Raw genomic sequence first — 25,967 nt, forward strand, 5'->3', positions numbered from 1 at the left:
CCTTTCAAGGTTGATAAGCCAATTGAACAAGGGGGCAGGAGTTCAATGTAATCAACTTTCTCCTTACCTTGAAATTGCTGGCCTTGTACCAAAGTTACCATTAATATTTCATTTGCTAAGTTCCCTTCCCATCTTTCACCTCAGGTACCAAACAAATGCATATTCCTGTGTTAGAACTTCCTCTCTTAGGATTACTATTGTATCTTGGTGTTTCTACCTCTCACCCATGTACCACCAGGTAATCAACAGTTAACATGGACCACCTGATGTGTAAACAGATTTATCTACTTTCTAGAATTGATTAACAAACCAACTCCATTGACACAACAAAATTCTTTCACTTTTCCATTCTAAACTATACCTGCCCACATCCATCAAGGGCTCCCTCAAAAACTACCCTTTCTCCTTTCCACATGCTCATCATCATCATCATTTGATGTTCTTTTACCATGGTCCATGTGAATGCTTTCCCACCACCACCACCACAACAAGCTTTCTCATCTGATAAAAAACATGAATATTTTTCATTGGTTTTTCCATTGCACACAAGGCCTAATTTTTTGCTTCAACACCTTACCTATATCTGGAGTGTATCCTGAGTTGATATTCACCAAGAGCTTCAGTTTCACCACCGTCAATTTTCTACTCACTCTAATCACACTCACTGCACCATCAATGACTCTACAGAAATCAAGGTGCAAACACCATACACACTTCCTGAACACCCTTGTCACACAAACTTGTCTTTCAATCCCTGGCTTCTCTTTACCACTTTCATACCAGTTTTCTTCCCTCTCATCTCCTGAATACTATAGGATGTACATGTTTTTTCAGACAATTACCTTCACTTCTTGTTATTTTCCTGACATCATCCTTACATTCCACTTCCCAAAACTTATAGTCTCCACAAGTGACATTGGGTACTTGGGTACTTGGCCATCATAAATTGACTGAATTCGTTCCTTGCTTAATTTGGTTCTTTACCTTGAGTTTTCTGAGAGAGAGAATGGTGACCCTTCCATAAGGTACTTCGGGCTATACCTTATCCATATATAAATCATAATTTTTTCTTACCTTAGTTTATATCAAGATACAATACATATACTTCTTAACTTCTTATCTAACTTTCATAAACAGAGGCTGCTTTATTGCTAATCCTTGTGATAGCAATCTGGTTAGCGAACAATCTACTGACTACATACCTGCATTTTGAGATGAGTTATTTATGCTTATTACATGTTTTTTTTTTGTCCTTATACTGCCACTCCCTTTATCTATTTATATATTTTTTATTAGTATGTTAGCTAATCATTTTCAGGGGCCATTTATACATTGTTTAAACCCCATAGAAGCATATGTGCATGTATGTGTGAAAATATGATACTCTAAGAAGAGCAAAGAATAAACTGATTACAATAAAGCTGAGGTGAAATACATAATCAGTTTTTATTATATTATTGACCGCACATTCAAAGTTTGTTCTTTACATAACAGTTAATGAATTCAATTATGTCTCCTTGCTTTAAACTTTCTCAATACTCTGTTTTCTAACAAAACAGTTTTATTGTAGTACATTCTTTGCTCTTTTCAGTAGCCTTTACAAACAATGCCGTCAATGGAGCTTTTTCAACAGTCTAGGTGTGGGAGATAGATATTGCTAACAGGCATTCTTATTTCCAACACAAATACACTGAAGCATCTGACTGTACTAACCATATTAAAGAACATATGAAGAAATAGTAATTATTGATATCTTTCCTAGACACCTCATATTCATGATCAAAACAGAAATAACTTGATGCCGTTTTCAATGACATTAACAGAAGTGTGTGTTGGTGTCTAATTACTAAAAATTTTAACTAATGTACCACTGGGAGCTTTAAACAAAGAAAATTAAAAAAACAACTTTGTTGTGTGTTCTATAGAAGAAAAGTTTTAAGAAAATGTCTAATACTTGCCTTTAATAGACAAAGGATAACTGGGAACTGAAAGCAGACAGTGCTCATAGTTTACCAAGATCCTATTTTTGCTTATCTTGAATTCCTTTGAAGAAGTCTTTTAGTCCCCAATTTGAGTGACATTCAGAAGAATAAATGAAAAATATATAATCATAAGCTTCAATGTTAAGGAAAATATCTCTATGATTTTTTCATTGAAAGAGCAGTTATGGTGAGGAAGTGAAATTGCAGATAATACTTTATTATTATTCTTTCACTTGTTTCAATCATTTGACTGCAGCCATGCTGGAGCACCGCTTTTAGGCAAGCAAATTGACCCCAGGACTTATTCTTTGTAAGCCTAGTACTTATTCTAATGGTCTCTTTTGCTGAACCACTAAGTTACAGGGATGTAAACACACCAGCATCGGTTGTCAAGCGATGTTGGGGGGTGGAGACAAACACAGACATACAAACACATACATACAATGTGCTTCAGTGGGACTGAACCTAGAACTATGTGGTTGGTAAGCAAGCTACTTATCACACAGCCACTCCTGCACCTGTTATTTATTTCTATTTTATTTTCTTTTTTTCTTTTCAATGAAATATTTTATTAGTTTATGTCTTTCTTTCACTTCATGGGTGGGTTGCTAGAGTTAAGAAGAAATTAAAAAGTGATAGAAAATCCTCATGGTTTCAATGTATGCTTCTCAGAAGGTAAAAAAAAGCAAAAAACAATGATAAACCCTGAATTATATTTTCCCTTACTTTTCAGTCTTTCTCTCTCTCTCTCTCTCTCTCTCTCTCTCTCTCTCTCTCTCTCTCTCCCTCTCTCTCTCTCTCTCTCTCTTTCTCTCCCTCTCTTTCTCTTTCTCTCTCTCTCTCTCTCTCTCTCTCTGCTGATGATTGTTTCCCTGCTCTAATTTAAGCTGTCAGTTTGCTTGCATGTTCTACCAGGTTAAGGAAATTCTCTGGAAGTTCTCTTTTGCCCTTTGTCTGCGTACCAGCTAAGTATTCTTTAAACATTTTTTTTACATGGTTTACTATTTGTATTTTCGAGTTTCTGTCTTATCAAGCTGATCTTTTAAATGGTGGTGGAAAGTTGTTGTCTTTATCATTTTTTTATTTTATTTTATGTTCCTCATCTTCTCTCTTGCTGTCTCACTCACTCTTTATCAGATTTACTCTCATAAACCCCTCCACACACTGTTGATATTGCCAGGATCTTTTTCCAGCCATCAGTGAGGCCTCACTGACATTGTCATCACCATGATATTATTTCATCAAACCTGAAAAAGAGGGACTGGATGGGAGAGAGAGAAAGAGGCAGGAGGAAGGAAAGGGAAAAAGAGAGATGGTAGGAATAACAATAATGTGAGCTGATGGCAAATGTTTGATAACTGATTGAGAAAGATGTGTAGTCTGATTTTATACAATCTTAAATGTTTTGATTTTTTTTTTCTTGATGGTTAGGTGGTTTGTTATTCAGTATAGTGTAAAGATATGTCTGGTTACTTTGGTAACTACTACAAAAATCTTAACAGATTAATGTTCAAGAGAATATGAGATAAGATACACTTCTTAAATGTTTAAAGATTTACATTTATCTCCTGGTGATAGGTGGGTGGCTATATAAAGTCAGACATAATATAACAACTATCATCATTAACAATGCTATAATATAATGTTATATTATTAACATAATATAGCAATCATCATGTTCCATGCTGGCAAGTAATTGAAGGAAGGATGATATATTCAAATGCTTTCTCTCAGCCTTCTGGCCTTATAGGAGACAGATTTATGGCATTCAGGTGCTCTTACTCTAGCTTCTGGTTTATAGGAGAAAGATTTAAGTCCAACATTACAAGCTAGAAAAAAAAAATCACTTCTTAGTTACGTTGGTCAACTTGTCACAGCAACAACTACTGCTTGTATTTAGAAAAATGTATTTCACCAAATGTATTGATTCAGATTGAACTAGCATATTCTTCGATGCTAACTCAGTTCAAGAAATGAACTGACCCAAACTTATTCTCTGCTTAAATTAAGCTATTATTGAGGAAAAAAGGACACTTGGCATTTTATTTCGTCAACCCTCTCCTGCTAAGCACAATATAATGAACATAGTGCTTCCAAATCACTTATCAGTTGTATCAACTTTACAGCCACATGCCATTGTAACTCCAGCAGCTATGACATGTGCTGTACATTCCTTTCAATAACTTAGCATGCAGTTAAATGACCCTTGACTATTATGAAAGAGAAGGTTGTCTAAAGTTTACCGAAACTGTACGAAAACACCCATTTTGTCAAAATGAACGATAGCTTTATAGCTGCAATGGTTGCAGCTTTGGCATCTGTTACAAGCTGCACATTCTTTCAATAAAACTTGATTAGATGCATCATCTTCGCTAGCACAAACTATTGCAGCTTCAGCAGCTTTTACCACTCACACATCCTTAGAAAGATTATCAGGAACACAGAAACCAACAGCAAAAAAAAAAAAAAAAAAAGGAATCTCTTTTTCATACAGAATTCTTTTTTAAGCTAGTCTAAAATATTAGACATCATGAAGCTGTAACAATAATAATCTGCCAAATTCCCTGAAAAAAAATTATTATTGCTAGGTACTGCCCAAAACTGGTACTTAATTTATCAACTCAGAGGAAGAGAGGAAGAGTTAATCTCAGCAGAACTTGAATTCAAAACACAGGGTAATAAGAACATCAAAGTAGCTGTCAGCCTTTTCCTTGTAAAAATTAAATATGATACACTACTGACAGGTATTAAGTGATCCTTTAATTTAATGTTTGACTGTTTTTATAAATAACAATGCATAATAATAAACATTAAGAAATACGTGTGTGTGCACGTGTGTGTGCCTCCATATTTATCACAAGCTAGAGATGAATTTCAGTCATTACATTGCCAAATGTTCAAATGGCTCATTTGATAAATGATTTATTTGAACAACTGTTGATGTGAAAAATCAGAGTTATAATTCTAGAAATTTCAACTCCTAATACATTAGATAACATTCTACTTTAAACCTTTTTCCTGTATGTAGACAGAAATGTTAGTGGGTGTATACCCACACATGCATATACAAGAGACAGAAAAATGTGTTTGTTCATGTGTACAATAAGATCATTCTAAGATACCTTATTAATAGTCATGTTTTCCCTTCTCACTATAACCAGTAATAAACATTGCCAACTTTTAATTAGGTTCATGCATTTCAAATAAAGAAGTGGCAAAGAAATATATTTTGTAATAAACTGTTGTAGTTTTCTTGTAAAGAAGCTTTTGTTCTTTGATGTACAGTAACCATATTGTTCCAAAATTAACACAGTACAAGGCCAACTTTGGGAAGTTGGTAAACAATTTCCTCTGATGACTGAGCTATTGTCAACCGAGAACGAAAACATTGCAGCCTTTTGTAAAATTGTCCTTCAATTATTTTTCTTTCTATTTTTTTTTAAATTCCATTTTAAGATAATCATATCTTTCTATGTGTTGTTTTTATTGCCATTACGTAACCCCTGCTGGTTTTTGAGTGTTGTTTATATTGGTGGAGAGAAAAACGAGGCTTTGTTGTAGCTTTTATTTTTTTGTTAGGAAACTGGAAATCTCAATAGAGAAATATTTTAATTAGAATTTGTATTATATGTATAGGTTAAACAATCGAATTTATGTGATGCTTTTACTTTCTCATAATAGTAATACTAACTGAAATCATTCATATAAGGTGGTAGAGTGGGGATTTGGGTAGCAATCTGGAGCAAAATTTATTTTATGTTTCTGGCTCAGTCTTCCTTTGAATTATGATATACTTTCATAGAAATGAGATGGTATTTCTCTGAGAAATGCATCCCACAAGGTGGAGTGGCTGCAGCATCAAATGTCACTGACTACTTTCTGTGGCAACACCATCGCACATGACTGCAGGGTGCAGCTGAGCATACCATTTGTTCTGGGGTGTGTGACCCATTGCTTCCTCCTCCACATCTCCTGCTTACCCATCTCCCACATTTTTTCTTTCTCTGTTTCTTTGTTTCCTTGTAATTATATTGTGATAAATAAATATTCATATTGTGTCTAGGGAGAATCATTACACCAATATCAATATCCCTAGATACAAGAAAATTTGTTTCACACACAAATTCACATAAAAAATATTTCAAACCAAATACAAAAATGAGGTAAATATTCATGATTTAGATAAAAAAAATTTTTTTTCACAGACATAGGAGTGGCTGTGTGGTAAGTAGCTTGCTTACAAACCACATATGGTTCCAGGTTCAGTCCCATTGCGTAGCACCATGGGCAAGTATCTTCCAGCCAAAGCCTTGTGAGTGAATTTGGTAGACGGAAACTGAAAGAAGCCCATTGTATATATGTGTGTGTGTTTGTGTGTCTGTGCTTGTCTCCATCCCCAACATCGCTTGACAACCGATGGTGGTGTGTTTACATCCCCATAACTTAGCGGTTCAGCAAAAGAGACCAATCGAATAAGTACTAGGCTTACAAAGAATAAGTCCTGGGGTCGATTTACTTGACTAAAGGCGGTGCTCCAGCATGGCCACAGTCAAATGACTGAAACAAGTAAAAGAGTATCAAGACTGTTTTAGAATATTTTGTTGATATTTGTTCCCAATTTTCTTTGTGTACCATGTATCTAGGGTTGTGCATATTGACCTTTATATGTAATCATTTAAACAATTATCTTCTATACTGCTGTCACTCAGGAAGATGATCTAAGTCTGTCTCGAAATGGTATTTACCAACATTTCTCTAAAAGCAACCGTACTACACTGATATTTACTGATTTGCTAGTATATGCATCATATATATTTCAATTTATAAATCATTAAACTATGCTGGTTCATTTTTTCTTGTTTGAAAATTTCCCATTTTCTTACAGAAATATATATTTGATATGTAATGTAATTTGAAATTTTTGCCAACATATTTAGTATACTTTTAAAGGTCAACATTTTGGTTTTTATATATATATATATATATTTCAATTATTGATTTCTTTTGGAAAATCAGATGTGACAGAAAGATCTGCAGAGTTTGTAAGCAACAACTATGGCTGGTTTTCATGATTTACTATGTTGAAGAGTATGTGTGTATATAAATATATTTTTATGTGTATTTGTGAATATGTATGTTTTCTTGTAGTTTTCTTTGGTTTCATATCATATTTTCCTTAAACAAATCGCAGGTATAACTAAATACTTGAAATATAAACTTTATTAATAAAATTTCTATTGCAGATGCTTTTTTAGGCAAGTGAACTCCATAACTTATCAACTTCCTAGAAATAAAACTATTGACAATTCCATCATTCAATACTGCTAGCTTGAAGCAAACCAACCTATAAATATTCTACAATTCATAATATCAGTACAGAATATATTGAAAACATTCATCAAACAGTTCTTCACTTTTTTTTTTTATTTTTTATCTTTTTCTGTCTGGTTGATATACTGATATTTTGAAGTTTTATCAGTACCTGAAGAATCTCATTCATTCTCCTACTCCAACCTTCAGCATATATAAATTCTCAAATCAGATATATTGCCACAGCTATATAAGAAACAATTAAACAACTTGAGTCTTGAACTGCTTTCCTTAATATTTAGATTATTTTTTTTTTCTTTTAACATTCTTCAGGTTTTGAGTTCAAGTCAATTGGATTGATTATTGATTACATAACTTTCTCTCTTACATAATACCAGATGTTCATCTATTTTCCTTTTTTCTTTTTCTTTTTGAAAAAATAAAGAATAAACATTGAAGAATACTCAAAATTAAAAGAAAGAAAATATGAAATGGGTTTCTCTGGATTTACTTACTGTTCATGTTGTCATGATTTGTTTTAGTATTATTTGTTACCTTTTGAAATGAGGTTTATATTTGTCTGAACTGCTAATACTAATTACAATTCCAAGTTCATTCATAAAGGATATTTAGTGGGTATTTCTCCCTCCAATTTTTAACATTCTGCCCAATTGATAAATATTTATGACAATTCATCAAAGTATTTTCTTTTTACTTTTTCATATTTCATTGGTAAATTTCAAGATTTATAGTTCCATACTTTTAAAACTGAACCTTTTCTAGAAAAAGTATTTTGCATCATACTTTTGGAAATGGTTAAGGCAGTAGATAACTAGATTTAATTGGAAATAGGTATCTGATTTCGTGTTATGTTTTCTGGTTCAAATCCTATTTTCATTTCTCTGGAACCAATAAAATTAATTTCAATGTTATTATTTTGATAGACTTTTGTTCATTATATTCCCTCTCCAACAAAAATTGGCATTGTATCTAGATAAACTTAACTGAAATATGTTAATAATGAGGAGTGTGAAATGGCTGTAATATAATTGATATCTTCTCTATATATATCCAATTACTTTTTACAAATATCATTAGTATTCAATTTTCTTTGTTTAGAAGTTTTTATCTAAGGTCACCTTATCTTATTTGGTTCTAATTGATATCTCATGAATAAAAAACACCATAAATGCAAAACTATCCTAGTCAAAGTTATATTATTATTTCAGTGCTATTTTCTTAAGTTATGCCTATGTATAAGTTTACATCAGTGTGTGCTTAGTGAACTGCACACCCATTAGTCTTCTTATTTTGCTCATTCAGATATCTGCTGTTTCCTTCCTTACTCTAGCTAAATATATCTGTCCTCCACAGTTCTCATATCTCTAACAAATGTTTATATTTTTTTGTAACTGTTACACCAACCTTGGCATTCTACCATCATAATATTCACCTACTGTTTGAATCTTTGCTCCATCCCCAAACCTACTTCAAGTTATGCAAGTAGCAATTTCTGTGACTACCATACTGTTTTCAATTCTTTTAAGAAATTCAAACTTTTATGTTTTGCTTCATACATACATGCATATGTGTGTGTGTGTGTGTTGCACTATTTCATTATATACTGAAAATTATTTCTTGTTTTCCCAAAGTTAGTGTGAAAAATAGCTGAATAACTTGCCTCATAGAGTGTGACAAATCGTACTTTTGTCTTTCCATTTAAGTAAATATTGTAAGAAGTATGAACAAGATTTTATGAAATAAGGCAACATCCTTGGCAACAAAATTTAGATTAATGAAATGAATTGATGAGTAAAACTTGCTGCTAGGTTGAAGCAATTGGTTACCTTCTGTATAATATGAATTTCATACTACAGCAATATTAATGATTCATGGTGGAATTAAAATGGGAATAACAGTATTCATGCTTTTTTTCCAAGAGCATTTGTTGTATAAATGTTAAGAAATCAAGAAATGATTTCATGTGAGAATTGAAAGCAGATTGCAAACTTAAATTACAAATACCATACTATTACTTGGTGGCATTAACACTAAATTTGAACACTAATGAACAAATTATTAATCTTTATCAATTCTTTCAGTTGTTAAGTACAACTTGCCCAAATGTTTTATGATCAAAGTTTGCTAAGACCATTGTATTACATAGTTAGACAAACGACATAATTCTACTTACCCCAGTAAAGCTAACTGAAAAAAAAAAAAAAGAAACTGCTTTTACTTAGTAACTGTTGAGTGTTTTGTTTTAGGAAGTGTGTCTAGTTTTAGAAACAGCCCAACAATGTCTTAATTTAGAGTTACATTTAGTTTAGGCTAGTAGCAAAATGGTTGTGAAGAAAAAGAAAGCTTGCTTTGTAAAACTGGAAATATTTAAATGCTTACAACTTCTGTAAATGGCATTAAACTTTTTTTTATTTTGGTGTTTTGGAAGAGTAGTATTTAGTTACATCCTTTATGTTCTGCTTTTGAGGCCTTTCATTTTACCAGAACCATTAAGTACCAGTAGTATGTCAGGAGCCAAGTCGGTTAACTATAACTCTCCACTTTGTGACTTTATGCCAACATAAGAAATTATTATGATATAGTGAACAGTGCAACAAAGTCTGTTTGTTTGACCCACTCTACACTCCTGATAATTTCACTTTTTATGTTAACACTCTTATGAAACTTGAATATCACATCATCCTATTTTCCTTTTCTGAATGTGTGAGGAAAGGAAGGAATGTAAACTAATACTGAAAGAGTAATCAGTATGAAAATCTTCAGACTGGCATGTGAACTTTAATTTGGAACTAAACAGAATCACTGAAATCCAGATAATTCCTTTCCTCTAAGAATTATGTTTGTAAAAAGAATCCAGTCAATCTTAAGTTTCTTAGTTCTCAGTTTTGCTTGGTTCATTTTTGATTGTCCACTCTACAAAGTTGATAAAATAAGTATCAGTAATATGCAAGTGAATTGAATTAACTGAGTCTCTTTTACTGGGGTTGTGCCTGAACAAAAGAAATTTCTGTTATGAGAACTAGAGTGATGGAAAATGCAATGAATATTTAAAGTATCAAGTTTTCTATCCGACAATGGTCAACTGTAATTTCTTCTCTGTTGAAGACATTAATATCTGTGACATACCATAAATCCTTGAGTATAATCCGCACTTTTTTCCCCAAATTTAAAGGTCAAAATCCCTAGTGCATACTATATACGAGGTTAAAAACGAAAATTATTTTCTAAGCAAAGTCCGAGTCTCTATTTGTTGTCCGGCAATGTTTATTCAGACACATTTAGAAATCAGTAACCATATTGCTTGTTTAGCTAAGTGGTCCCATGACTTAGAAAATAAGAACTAGAATACAACTGTCAGGTGTCTCACAGACAATAATAGTTTCTTATATTGTCACAAATCTTCTGATTTATATGAAGGGTGACAGTTGCTTGAATTGACTGCAGTATATTTATGTTTTGTATTTTATAAATGCTCATGGAAACAAAAGGCAAAGTCTAACTTGTTAAGATTTAAACTCAGAAAATATTTAGTGAGACAAAACTGTATTCTGAATGTTATTTGATCTAGTTAAGATAACAGTATTATAGAGGGTAATGAATTCCTGTTTACTCTACAATAGATTTGTTATTGTTTTTGTAAGCTCACAATGTATTTAAATATCTACTGTTAAAATACTGAACTGTACCTCCTCATATAGTTTATCTTATAGCTAGGCAAACTTAACAAATGAGTTTAGTGGCTTTGGTACAGTAATGGTGCTCCTTTAGCTTGGAGGTTGATTGCATAAGGGTCTTGACACTAATTAAATAACAACACAGTCTTTTATTTACAACCTATATTGCCAATATGATAGAATATCAAAGAAAAGTGTGCTTGGTGGAACCCATCTTAGTAAGGTGAAGTTTTAGATACAAATTATGAGGGAATATTAATATCTTAAGCTAACAACTGAAAATCAGGTTATACACTCAGTCAGCCTGAATATTACATCATCACTGCAGTCATCAAGTTAAAAGGATGCAGAGAGTACTTGCAGTTAATGTTACAATAACAAACAAAAAAAAAATGTAAAATAAAAATAATAAATTTTCCTAAAATTTGGTAATTCATTTTAAACAACTGTTGAAATATTATTTTCTTTCCATTTCCTAAAAATAAAGAAACATCAAAAATATTCCCTACTCTTGTAATATCAACTGATGTTGAAAATATAAACAAATATGTAATTTTATCAAAATTACTAGAGATAAATTCTATCAGTCGTGCTAATTTCATTTGAGATATTTCCAAAACCACACACATAAAACGCATGTTGGCTTCCTTCAGTAGCTTAAATACATCAAATATTATAGCATCTCTTCAACCTTTAATAATTCCAATGAGTCTATGTTAAATAAATAAACATTTACAGTTAGGTAGTATAGTGGTACTTGATAAGGTAAGTGTTTTATATTAAATCATTTATGGGCATTATGATCATTTATCATACCTGCTGCAACTTTTTTTGACTGTGCCTCTGTGCAAGGCATTTAATTCTACATTACCTCAGTTAATCAAGCAAGAGATTCAGTCCAAGCTTGTCTGAGAAAAATGATGGATGATAATGATGATGACAGTGGTGGTGGTGGCTGCTGCCATTGCCGACAAGTGCCACACCCAGAAGATTTCACCTCTTAATGCTACAGAAATGAAAATTTCATACTTTTGCCTAACTGATATGAGAAAAATTTTAAAACAAATATGTAAGCAATGTACATGTGTGTTTGTACATGCACACGCATTCATATGTACATGTGAATATATTATAATATATATATGTGCACACACAAACACACATATACACTTAACACAAGAAAACTTGCCCTAACATGTTTATATGTGATGAGTTTATAATGGCTGAAATCTTAGGTGAGTGTGGTGATGCAAATGTCTCGGTAGATGACAATGATCTTAGTGTGGAGAAAAAGATGTTAACCCTTTCATTACCAACCCGGCTGAAACCGGCTCTGGCTCTGTAGTACAAATGTCTTCTTTCCATAAGTTTTGAATTAAAATCTTCCTCCAAACCTTAGTCACAATTTATGTTCCTAATACTAGCTTAATGATAACGAAGTTATTCTACTAAATTCTTTGTTATATTTAAAATTAATTGAAAGAAACACAGAACATCTCAACAGCAATATGGTAACAAAAGGGTTAATTTCTGGAAGAAAAAAATAGGCAACTATCTGGAGCTTGTTAAAACCCATTTTGTAATTCACAGTCAATAATATTAGAATCTGTTAAGAGATCTTGCCCAAATATTTAAATTATGAAACTACATACATGTGAAGGTGCATGGTCTAGTAGTTAGATCATGGTTTCAATTCCCAGACTGGCCAGTGCATTGTGTCCTTCAGTAAAACACTTTATTTCTCATAATTGCATTCCATTCAGAGAAAATGTAGTAATGTTGATTACTTATACACCAGGAAAACCCAGATAACTGGCCTTTATGAATCCTGGGACTAGAGACAGTAATGTACAGGGGTCGACATTTACATTTTAATTTTTTTGCTACACACTGCTGGTGGTTAAAAGCACTGGTTCTGGTACCGCATAAAAAGCACCCAACATGCAGTGTAAAGTGGTTGGTGTTAGAAAAGCCTTCAGCCATAGGAACTTTGCCAGAACAAACAACAGATTTTGGTGCAGACCATGGCATTACTAGCTTCTATGAAACTGTCTGACACATGCCAGCATGGAAAATGGACGTTAAACGATGATGATAATACATTTATCAGGAATTTTTCGAAGGGATGGCACAAGGTTAGAAGGGAATACAATTCCAGGAGAAAAGGACACAATAACATTATTTAAAAGGGCACACTTCTTTTCTTGAGGGGGCTCACATGCTCTTCACCCCCCCTCACCAGGTTCTGCCTCTGTTTATATATGTCTACCAACTTTTTCAAGCATTACAGAGGTGAACTGTATGGATTCTGGAATTTAGTATGGTGCTTATTATTTCTGTCTCAATTCAGCTCTTCATTTGTTCTATTTTGTTAACTATAACAATAATTTGCATGTTCACTTTCAACTGAATTGAGTTGATGTGTGTGTACATAGTTCCACAATTTATAAACCTAGGCAAGATTCTCTTGGCAGTTGTAATAAATATAATCAACTCTTAATTACAAATGCGACTTACAAACTGTAACTCACAATGGTTGATATCTTGCTTTTGCAATGACTTCATATTCTGGAATGAAAATAAAACTCAAGGCTTTGTTTTACTTCCATTAAGCTTAACTGTTGTTAAAAGAAGGCTTAGAAAAGGATTAACAGGAATATAACACAATCCAAGAACTTAATCTTTAATGCTGTAACAGTTTAGATTTAAATAATTCAACTGCTTTTGAGCATTTTTTTTTAAAGTTGATGTAATTTACTAGTTCTCTCCACCAAATTTCAGGCCTTGTGCCTCTGTTAGAAATCAATATTTTTAAAATATTGTGTGTGTATGTCAAGTTTTAAGATTGCATAGATAAAATCAAAGCTCTCTTCAGTTTTACATTCATTTGTCATACCTACATGGATATGATGTGTAAAGTTAAGGAATAAATGTTTTTACAGCTGAATGATACTCATAATACTCTTTGATATATCTTTGCAATAGTGTGTGTATGCACGCACACACACACTGCTAAAACAAACACATATACTGGTTTATTATTGTCCCCATTTTGTCCCAGATAACGGTTGAGAAAGCTTGACTGCTATGGAAGTTGAATGTAATTTGAAATAATTTTGCAATAAAGTAATACAGAAAAAAAGCTCATATTTATTTCATACTATAAGATAATGTTATTGAAGTTTTAGAAGAAACTTAGAACTATTTGCCTCAAAATGAAGCAGCAATGTGGTAATTAATTCTGTAACTGATTTGTTTTACTGCTTATCTTATTAAACTTCGGTATAAGGTTGAAAATTAGCCAAATCAAATTATTGAAATTATGAAAAATGGGTTATTTACTTATTTGTTTTAATTCTTTATTATTATTATTATGGTGGCAAACTGGCAGAATAATTAGCACGCTGGGCGAAATGCTTAGCAGTATTTCGTCTGTCGTTAGGTTTTGAGTGCGAATGCTGCTGAGGTTGACTTTGCCTTTCATCCTTTCGGGGTCGATAAAATTAGAACCAGTTACATACTGGGGTTGATGTAATCAACTTAATCCTTCCCCACAAATTTGAAAGGATTATTGATATTATCATTATCATCATCATCAACATTATTTTCCAATTGATTTGCATTTTATTTCATCTTTCAACTGGGTCTCAACCAGAGCCTTAAGGCACTTAGTGTAAATCCTCGAGTATAATGTATAATCCACATTTTTTCCCCAAAATTTAAAGGTCAGAATCCCTAGTGCATATTATATACTAGGTTAAAAATGAAAAATGAAAAATATTTTCTAAGCAATGTCCAAGTCTCTCTTTGCTGTCTGGCAATTTGTGATGCATTTTGTGATGTCAGGCGCGAAAATACCTTAAGCTAAGCCTGAAAGCAATGATGTCGTAAAAGAATCACCCATAACTTGCAGTAAACAACATTTATTAAATTAAAAGTATTCAGATCACAGAATAACATGTAACAAAAACAATTTGCAAACATATTTACATTCCCATATAACAATTAAGAACATCACCATTATTGTATTACGCATGCACAGAAGCGTTTTTTCGACTAGGTGCAGCTGGCTTAATTACGCACGAATTGTGCTTAATAGTTTAGTGCTAAATAGTTCGTCCTGCTGTTTGTATTGGCAATTTGCATCGCATTATTACTGTGACAAACAATAGATACTTAATTGAATACAAGTATTAAATGTTTGAACTACTGTGGGTCTTTACTAGGGGTTTTATAAATGGGACTTAAACCTGTACATTAATCTCCAATAAAACATTTTATACATTACATGCCCATAAAATGCCTCATAGATCTTATTCAGCTATGTTTAAATTTGAAGTTATTTCATATGCTGAAGAGCTTGGTAATAGGGCCACCGGAAGTAAATTTGATGTTGATGAAAGCAATGCCAGGTTATGGAGAAGAAATAAAGATGAAATTAAACAAATACCAAAGATAAAGAAGGCAAGAAGGCAATAATAAAGGATGTTACCGTATACAATTTTACAAACCAAGGACGTTATATAGACCTCCTTGACTCAAGTTAGAGAAGGGGTGCATATTATACACAAGGTTTAGATTTTTCAGAGGTACAGCCCCCTAAAAATTCTCTGCGTATTACACTCAAGTGCAGACTATACTCAAGGATTTACGGTATATATTAGATGGAGAGAATCTTCTCGAGAATGTGAGTGGTTGATGTCAACAAATTTTTGAGTCTCAAAGATGGCTGGTTTCCTAGGGATCTGGTCAAAAGATTTGTCAATACCTTGCCTGTAGTAGAAAGGATTAGTATTATTACTCAAGACCTAATAAAGAGTGGGTTATTTACTGCGTCTTTTTTCTTCTAGTTATTGCAAATAGTAGTCATTATTTATAAAGATAAAATAACTTCAACATCATCTACCCAATGAAAAGTACTCTATGCTAACTTACACATGGTAAAATCTAACCTTTGAAAACAGTAAGCTTTATGAAAATGTCAAGCCATTTTCTGGAACATTTTGTGTGAAGGAGTTTTCAGTACAGTGTATATAGTTGTATCAATACTGGAAAAAAAAATTCATTTTAGTTATTTTCAAAAATTTTAAGTTATCCATTCCTTTTGTAATAGATTTCAAGTTATGATAAGAGTACTGGTAGCTAAGTTCTTAATTTAGTTAATTAATGATTCAATTCATAGATCCTAAATTAGACAATTCAGGAATAGGCACTATACTATGGTGCCATTGTGCAAACTTTCTTCTGTTTTATATCATAGTCCATTCATGGGTTATGGCCTGTGTCAGGATGAGGTTGCTATGGCAGACCAACTCTAAGAAATCAGGCAACTGTTTGAATGTTTATAACTACCTGCACCAAGCTAGCATGTCGAAATATTTTAATAAATTTTATCATTACCTCTTATTTTCTATTTACTTTTTTAAAATGCTTAAAATATTTCGTTGTAACATTTGGTTCACAAGTGATTTAGAGAAGTAAAACTTTGATATAGTCAAAGTATTTTGATTACGTTCATGATGACAATATGTCAGGTCTATTTGTGCCAGTTGTGCAGTTAACCCTTTTTTTTTATTAGTTATATTAATGAGTAAGGCTTTATGATAGAACAGCTCTTGACTTCAGTAAATAATTCATTCATTTAATGGGATCATTTCATTATTTTGAACTGAAAAGCAGTGTAATCCTGACAATTTGTAGAAAGGACTGAAGTATTGATTGACTGATACACTAAATGGTTGAATTCAGTTAAAGAATTGGAAAACCTTTGGATAAAAAAAAAATTAGAAACCCTTGATGCTAATTAGATTATTCAGTAGGGCTACATGTGAACTACTTCAATATTTATGATAGGTTAAAAACATAACAGATTTTCTTCTTTGATTTCCAAATTATCCCTAAAAAAATCAAACTCTGAGATGAGAATTTAATGCTCATTTGCAATGTAAATTATATTTTTTAAACTTACTTTACAGATTTGCTTTTAATGTAATAATGTATATTTGTTTAAACTGTTTTCTTTTTTCCTTTTTCAGGTAAGTGACTGTGTTTTTGAGTGCTTTTGATATCTTGGTAAGTAAATTTTATTATTGTCCTGTCTGAGTAGGTGTAAAGTAAGACAATCTTCTCGCTATTGGCTGGTAAGAAACGAGATTACCTTTGTTCAGTTAATATAGAACTGGATGTTTAAGAAAATGATTGTTTTGCATGAGGAAAGGAGTTCTGTAAGACTAGGGTAAGGCGCTAGTCTTCAAAATAAATGAGTGAATGTAATTCTGGTGTAATACAGACAAACAGTTGCACTTAAGATTTGAAAATTTCTGAGATAAAAAGAGGCTTATTCAGAAAAAGTTTAACTTAGTTGAAATGGAAGAGTTAACTAGACAGTATAGTACAGTGATGGGTCATAAAATTTGTATGTGTTGTTTTATCACTTGATGTCAGCACGAAAAATTTCCATGCTTGGTTGTCCAAGTTTGGGCTTATTGAATTTGTACTTACAGGGTTCTTTCTGACCCATACTCTATGTACCCGTATGTATAAGAGGGGCATCAAACCAGCACAGTAGAATAGAAAATGATCAGTGTGTTAGTCTGGGTCAGTTGCCTTTAACCCTTTAGTATTCAGATTATTCTGCTAAATGTAATGCTTATTTATTCACATTGTTTTTAATTAATCATGCATTATCTCATAGCTTTGAGATTTCAATGAAGTGATTGCTTATTTTTAGAATGACATTGTAGGGTAGGTATGAGAGGCCACATCTCACCAGTTTCAACATTAAAACGGGCAGAATATTTGAGTCGGATATGGCCAGTTTAAATACTAAAGAGTTAATCATATGTGCTCCAGCTGTAACTATTCTCTTCTTTACTGTGGATATGCATTTTTAAGATGTAGGATTGTATTCAATGTAGTTCCTATTTAAAAACAGTGAGAAATTTGTTAGGAAAAGCATGTTTTTGTCTACACTGGCAGATTGAGACATATTTAACTGGATAGAAGCTTCTCTCTTCTTAACTGTTATGCTCGAACAGTTAGCAATAGAAGGGGTATCAAGCTGTAATAATACTTGCCTTGTCAAGATACAAATGTATGAACTTACAAGAAAATAAAATTACTACCTATATATCATAGCATATAAAAATAAATACAAAACACAAAAAGTGAAAAAAAAAAGGAAAAAAAAACATTTTGTATTCTTTGACTCAGAATCTCAGAAATTGCTGTTATAATTTGTTACCAACTGTTCTTTTGTCATTTGAACATTATAGTTATTGGAACAACTTTCATAGATATTACTAGACCACTGAAAAATAGAATTCCTACTTAGGAGAAATATTTCACATACATATTCAGTCTACAACATATATTAATTGGTTCAAACATATTGGTCGAAACACCTATTGAGCTGAAAAATTAATGTAGCGGCAACTAAATCTCTCTTTTTCTCTTTCTCTCTCCCACTTTCTTTCCCCCCTCTCTTCCCTCTCTTTCTATTTCCCCATCTCATATATATATATATATATATATATACACACACACACACACACACACACAAAACATCTGGAATATTTGTGTCATGCAATTCTAATATATTTGAATTTTTAAAAATGTTTACTCCCTTGGAAAATCAAAAAGAGTTGCTCTATTTTATATTAATTCATATACTCTTGTGAATAATAATAATAATAATAATAATGGTTTCTAATTTAGAAGAAGAATAATAAATGTGCTCTATTCATTAAGTTATGATGTATTTCCACTTGACACACCTTTTCCATGCAATGCTATTTCAATTTTTTTTTTTTTTTTTCAAAAATCAATGCATCATTTGTAAAATGATGTATTGGCAATTTGCCTCTGAAGCTAGTGTTATTCGTCTAGGATGCTGTTGAAGTGTTTAGAAATGTAAACAATGTTGGTCAGGCTTACAACACTAACCCATAAAAGACTTGGTGTATAGCTATATTAAGCAAAAAAAAAGAAAAAAAACATTTCATAGTTCTAAAATAACGTAAGTGGTATAATAACTGACTAAGAAATATGACCTGGAGTTACCATCATTTTAAAAATAGGTTGACAAGCCCTGCTCTATGCCCAGAAAGTATTGTAAACAAGAACGGTGTTTATTTCAGACGTAAATTTTATTTTTTTTTTGTGTGTGTGTGTGTGTGTGTGTGTGCTTGGCATTTTTAGGCACAGGCGAGGCTGTGTGGTAAGAAGCTTGTTTCCCAACCACATGGTTTGGAGTTCAGTACCACGGTGTGGCATCATGAACAAATGTCATCTACTATAGCCTTTTGCCAACCAAAGTCTTGTGAGTGGATAAATAAATCAGGCCAAATGAATTTAGTTGAAAAGAGCATCTTTTTAAATTGTTTTATATTGAATTATCGTAACTGCTAAAAAGACCAGAGCTACTCTAGAAAAGTCAAATACAGAGGTATCAGGTTGATGCATGAAGTTAAGAAAGTTACAGTTACAGCAGGATTAATTAGGTAAAGAATTGACTTATATATGATACGTTTTGGGCCTATGTCTGGATGGGGAATGACTGAAATTTTCTTCATAGTGAATCAACTGGAATTCTGAGAGAAAACTAAGGTATTATACCTATAAAGGCCTTAAACAGAGTACCACTTTTTGCAGTCTGATGGTCACTAATGGAAATTATAGATGAATGGCTTAAGAGAGCAATACAAGCCATGCAACAGTTGTTATCAGCAAGGTGGGTGTTAATATTATATACACACACACATTATTTTTTTAAAGATAATAATAACTTATTACAATTTTGAATTTATACTTGCTTGCTAATGTTCATTTGGAAATTGCTAAACAAATGTACACCGAAATAGTTTTTGTTATAAGCCTAGCTGATGAGCTTTGAGTGTCAATTTGGAACAGAAAGCAAGATCAATTGATACTGGGATATCTGCCCTCCTCTTTGTAGTTTTACCAATGGGGATGACTTTTTTTTTTTTTTTTTTCAGTATATTTGCTACATTCTCCATGCGCATTTACATATAGTGAGAGATGCGTGGCTTTGGAGAGTTTTAATTCTTCTTTCCAGCAAACAGGTGTATATTGTAACCTGAATTTTAACACACACACGCACACACACACACACACACACACACAACACATATATATACATATGTATACACTCGCACACACATATATACATATGTATGCACACACATATATACATATACATATGTATATATATATATATACATATATATTTTTAAGTATATAATTATAAAAATATAACTATAATTAAGGGTGCTGGAATGCCAGTGCCTATATGCTAGAGGTAAGACTCAAATACCTACAATCCATTCTAAATTTGTTCTCTATTTATAACCTCAGGTCGAATGCAAGGTAATAAGCAAGAAGATTTACAAAATTTTAGATGATCCTATATTTTAAGATTTCATGCTCTGCAATAAAGATTATTTTGCAATCCTCAGTGGAGATACACCGACAAATATATAAGTGAAAAATACATATACATACCAATAAATCTATTTGTTCAGATATCAATATATACATGCATTGTATTGTGTTCTTGAGCAAGACACTTTATTTCACGTTGCTCCAGTTCACTCAGCTGTAGAAATGAGTTGTGATGTCACATGTGCCAAGCTGTATCGGCCTTTGCCTTTCCCTTGGATAACACTGGTATTGTGGAGTGGGGAGGCTGGTATGCATGGGTGACTGCTGGTCTTCCATAAACAAACTTGCCTGGACTTGTGCATGGGAGGGTAACTTTCTAGGTGCATCCATGGTCATTCATGACCAAAGGGGGTCTCATCATATACACACACTCACATATATATATGTACATACACACACACACACACATATATATATATATACACACACACACACACACCACACACACACATGCACACATGTACTTCTAAAACATTAGTAATTTGAAAATTACTTTCTTACTAGTGATGCCTTGGAGTATATTATTTCATATACTTTTGAATGACAAAGAGTGCAGTCTGAGAGATTTGGCTGCTAGTTCTAGCAGGTTAATCAACTTCTAAGAGACTCCCTCTTTGTTTCGTACCTTTACATTTTCCAGTTGCTGCACATCGATTAATAAGTCATGCAGTGAATTTCATAATGAGACATGATATTAATTTGTAGTTCTAATTTCAAAGAAATATTCTGTGTTGTGTATTAAGTTTGAAGTGAGGCATTCTACTCCATAAAAAGGATGCTTTTATTTTCTTTTTGATAACAAGCACTGTTTGAAATGAAACATTAAAATCTCCCTGCTCTATCTACTCCATATATTTCTTGTAATTCGGAAAATGAATATGCTCCCATGTCTGTGTGTGTACAAGTGCAACAACATGTGCTCTTATGCATATGTATGGGTGCATGCATTTGTGTACAATTTAATTGTGTGTGTGTGTGTGTGTGACTATAAGGGAGAGAGAGTATGTATTTCGTTTAGTCAGATCTGATCACCTGATGATATGGAGGTTAGGGGGATTAGTCAGCAGTGAATAAATACTAGTAATACTTTAAAGAGGAAACAGAAAATTTTTTTTTTAAATAGAAAAAGAAAATAAGAAGCAAATAAAAAAAAAACTAAAACAAGGGATTAGTTGGTGTCCTGCCAACCTGTGAGAGCAAAATGAATAGACCCCTAAATAAGGTCTCTCCATTATCAGGAACACTGTATTATGGTTTGAACAACATTAACTAAACCAGACCAGCTCCTGATACTAATGACTAAGCCAGACTAACCATAGAAAACACTTAGTTATATAAATAATCTGTTTGTCTGTCTCTATCCCTCTTTATCTCTCTCTCTCTCTCTCTCTCTCTCTCTCTCTCTCTCTCTCTCTCTCTCTCTCTCTCTCTCTCTCTCTCTCTCACACACACACACACACAACCATACCCTTTTACATGATACTGAACTATGACTGTCTTGTTAACTGATCCCTGATAAAGGGTTCAAAGATGCATAAACCATTACTCACACATGTGCTAACATTACTCCTTTTCCTTCCCCTTCCTACTGCTCTCTTCCTCTAACACACACAAACACTTACACACAACCAGTCACATGTATATATACCTGGATACATCAATACCTTGAAGATGAGAATTTTTTTTGTCATGACAATCATATAATGATACATATTTATAAAAAAAAATCATTTTCACTTCCTTCCTCTACTTCCTTTATCTAATCTAACTCCTCCCTCATCATGTCCTTCACAAATCTATGCCCTGACTCATATTTTCTGGGATTTTCCTTGTACTTCCTGAGTTTTAAGTTTCTTCCTGTCTCAAAATGGCATGTGCTGAACACTTCTTGATATCAACTTAGCCTCATGTTAACACTGCCTACTCATAAGACACTTATTAATCACAGTCCAGTTGGTAAATACTTCGGTTTCAAACCATGAAATGCTAAATACATACATACATTGAGAAATGTTAAAATTCTTTTCATATCACAACACATAAATGTCTTTTAACTGATTTTATTTTTACTAGAGTAAATGACAAAATACTTATTTGGTATGTATGTGGGTTGAGAGAAAAGGTTGTATGAGCTGGGTAACAGAGGAAGGTACCCTATTGTAAGAATAGACTTAGGAAAGCTTAACCCTTTAGCATTCAGATTATTCTATCAGTCATAATGCTTATTTATTCACTTTGTTTTGAATTAATCATCTATTATCTTGTAGCTTCAAGATTTCAATGATGTGAGTGTTTATTTTTAGAATAACTTTATAGGGTATAAGTAAGAGCTTGGATCTGGTCAGTACGAATACAAAACATGGAATATTTTGGCCAGACATGGCCAAATCAATCATACATTATCTGGTAATTTCAAGGTTTCAATGATGTGATTGTATATTTTTAGAATGATGTTGTAGGGTAGGTATGAGAAGCTGGATCTAGCCAGTTTGAACATAAAACAAGTAGTGAATTTGGGCTGGATGTGGCTGGTTTAAATGCAAGAGCATTAAATGCTTAAGGATTAAAAAGCAATCAGACTGAGAACATTTTACAGTTGAGTAGACGTTCTAGTGAAATATATATGAAACAGTGACTGCACTAGTATGATTTTGTAATGCAGATGGACAAGGAATTCTGAATAATAAACAATGGCAGATGAAGTTGGAGAGAGAAATAGGAAGACATAATGGGGTTAGATTTCATGATGAGATGACAAAATATTGTGTAAAGTGACAACATGATGAATGTCTGTTGGATTTACCTAATCTATGTCAGTCTGGGGAAAAAAGTTATCAATAAGGATGATGATCATGATTTAAACATACACACAAAATCTGGTAGCAACAGAATTTGAGTATTTTGTTGTTTATATAAATTAGATATGTGTGTATTTGTATGTAGGTGAGTGTATACACACATTATGTATGTATGTATGTATGTGTATACACACACACACACATGCACGCATACATGTATATACCTATATACATGTGCATGTGTGTACACATACACACACACACACATTGTATTTTATATGTAAGTTTATAATTCTCATATATGTTATATTTACATATAGATATTGTACATGTGTGAAAATATATACATACACATATAAGCATATGTGTGTTTGTGTGTGTGGAGAGAGAGATTTACATATTTATATATAATGTATTGTCTCAGTGAGTCACCAATGATAATTTTTTCCAAAAGCCATAATAAATGTTGTGTTATTAACAAAAGATTTATGTAGTTACAATTTAAAACAAAACTGAATAAAGTATCTGAGGCCAGAGTTTTTTTTATTTTTTGAATAATACTTTGTTACATAATAGAGCATACATATGATCAAAAAAGAATACAACAGAAGTGTATTTAACTCTGCACATGTCTTTTAAATGTCCAGTATCACAGTACAATTATTTTAGATTCCAGACATGACCACAGGATAAATTTCTTGCCAAACAAGTACAACAAATGAATTAGTAATCTTTCTGGAAAAAAAAATTAAATAAATAAATAAGCACATTGAAATACCATTGTAGTTAAATTGATTCAAATAAAATGTTTCAATTATTATTCATTTTTTCTTTTCTTATTGTTAAAAGACAATCCATTTCAAGTCTCTAGCGTGAAAAAAATCATAAATTCTATTTGAAATAAGCTGTTGAGAATATAGTGTTTACAATACTGTGGTACCTTTCGAACAAATCTGTAACTTCCAATGGGCAGACTATGTTTGCAATTTTGAAATTCTGATTGAAGTCATCTTAGTTTGTTTATGTTATGTATTACTTGTGGGAAAACATGTTTTAAATACATAATCCTTTCCCCTAACATATAGAACTTTCAAGGCTAATTTTAAAAGAAACCAATACGTTTATCACACAAATTTTTTCAGAGACATTATCATTATTAATATTTTCTATTATTAGTTGTCGTAGTATTAGTTATAATGCTGTTGAAAATTCAGCCTTTGGATTTGCTTTTGTTTATTACTGGAATAGCTTCTACTAGTTTCTTTTAAACCTTTTCACCTTCATAGAGTGAAAAAAGAAAATTCTTTTTACTGCAAATTTAAAAAGACATTGCAGATGAGAGCTGTCATCTCTTTCTACTTAGTTAAATCTTACATAAATTAAAGATACACAGAGCCTATGTACGCTGTAGTTTGGGACATAAATTAACCTGAAATTTTGATTAAATGTTTAATTCAGATTAAATTCTGTTCCAGACACCAACTTGATAATATGAACATCATTTTACTTAATTCATTATTTTCAAAATTATTTGAAACAAAGGTAGTGTATTTCAATAGAATTATGGTAATAAAAGGGTTAATAACTGACTTTTTGAAGTGCAAACTGTTTAACAAGTGCTTAGATTATTTTGAGTATACTGAAGTATATGAAATGATTGTCTTGGAACAATAAACAATCTGCAGCAAATGTGGATCTTTGATTTATGAAACTGTTGTTCAATATTCTATCCATTTTATCTCTCACTATATATATATATATATATATATATATGATAGTCTCAAGACTCACATTTTTAAGTGATGTTTTAAAAATTGCTAATAGATATTAGCAAATTGACTTAACTGCTAATATTTCTTATTAATCATAATGGTAGGGATGGGATTATTGTTGTCTATGAGCCATGATCAAACAGATCTGTTGTCAAAGATATTCCAGCCATGACTATGCAGCTTTTCCTCTTAGACACATACTTTATTTCAAATTCAGATTTGTACTTTTTTTTTTTATCATTGGCTGGAATATGAAGGAGATTTAACTGCTTTTTCTAGCAAATCAAGTGAACTAGTAGAATTTTTCTGGTATTTGATGTTTGACTATAGTGCAATATCAATTTTGAACCATTGAACAGCAAAACTAAAATTTGCTACATTACTGCTGTATGTTTGAATATTCAGTACTAATGGTGTTGAGCTATTTGAAGAAAGATAACAATTAATTTTATCAATAATTTCAGTAGATAAAAATTCCAATTTCTTTTAATTAAATATCTTATAACACACAATCTTTTGAACCAAACTAACATAATAAAATATTGTTTGAAAACCTGAAGAATGAATTCAGCAATGACAATGATGTCATCGCTAGCAGCAACAGTAATGAACATTATACATTTTTAAATATTTTCCCTTTTGTCATTTGAGATAATACCAATTGCTGACTAAAATATCGCTCTTAAATCAAATAATTGAAAAACTTTCATTGCTTTTCCCTTATATATATATATATATATATATATATATATATATATATATATATATATATATATATATATATATATAGAGGGAGAGAGAGAGAGAGAGAGAGAGAGAGAGAGGGAGGGAGAGAGAGAAATTAAGAAATGGAGTTAAACGCAGGTGTTATTCAAATCTTTATACTTCCGACATATGTTTCAAAGAAAACATTGGTATTATTCCTGAGGGAATAAAATGATGTAAAAC

This window comes from Octopus sinensis, linkage group LG14, assembly GCF_006345805.1.
Source record: "Octopus sinensis linkage group LG14, ASM634580v1, whole genome shotgun sequence".
Lineage (NCBI taxonomy): Eukaryota > Metazoa > Mollusca > Cephalopoda > Octopoda > Octopodidae > Octopus > Octopus sinensis.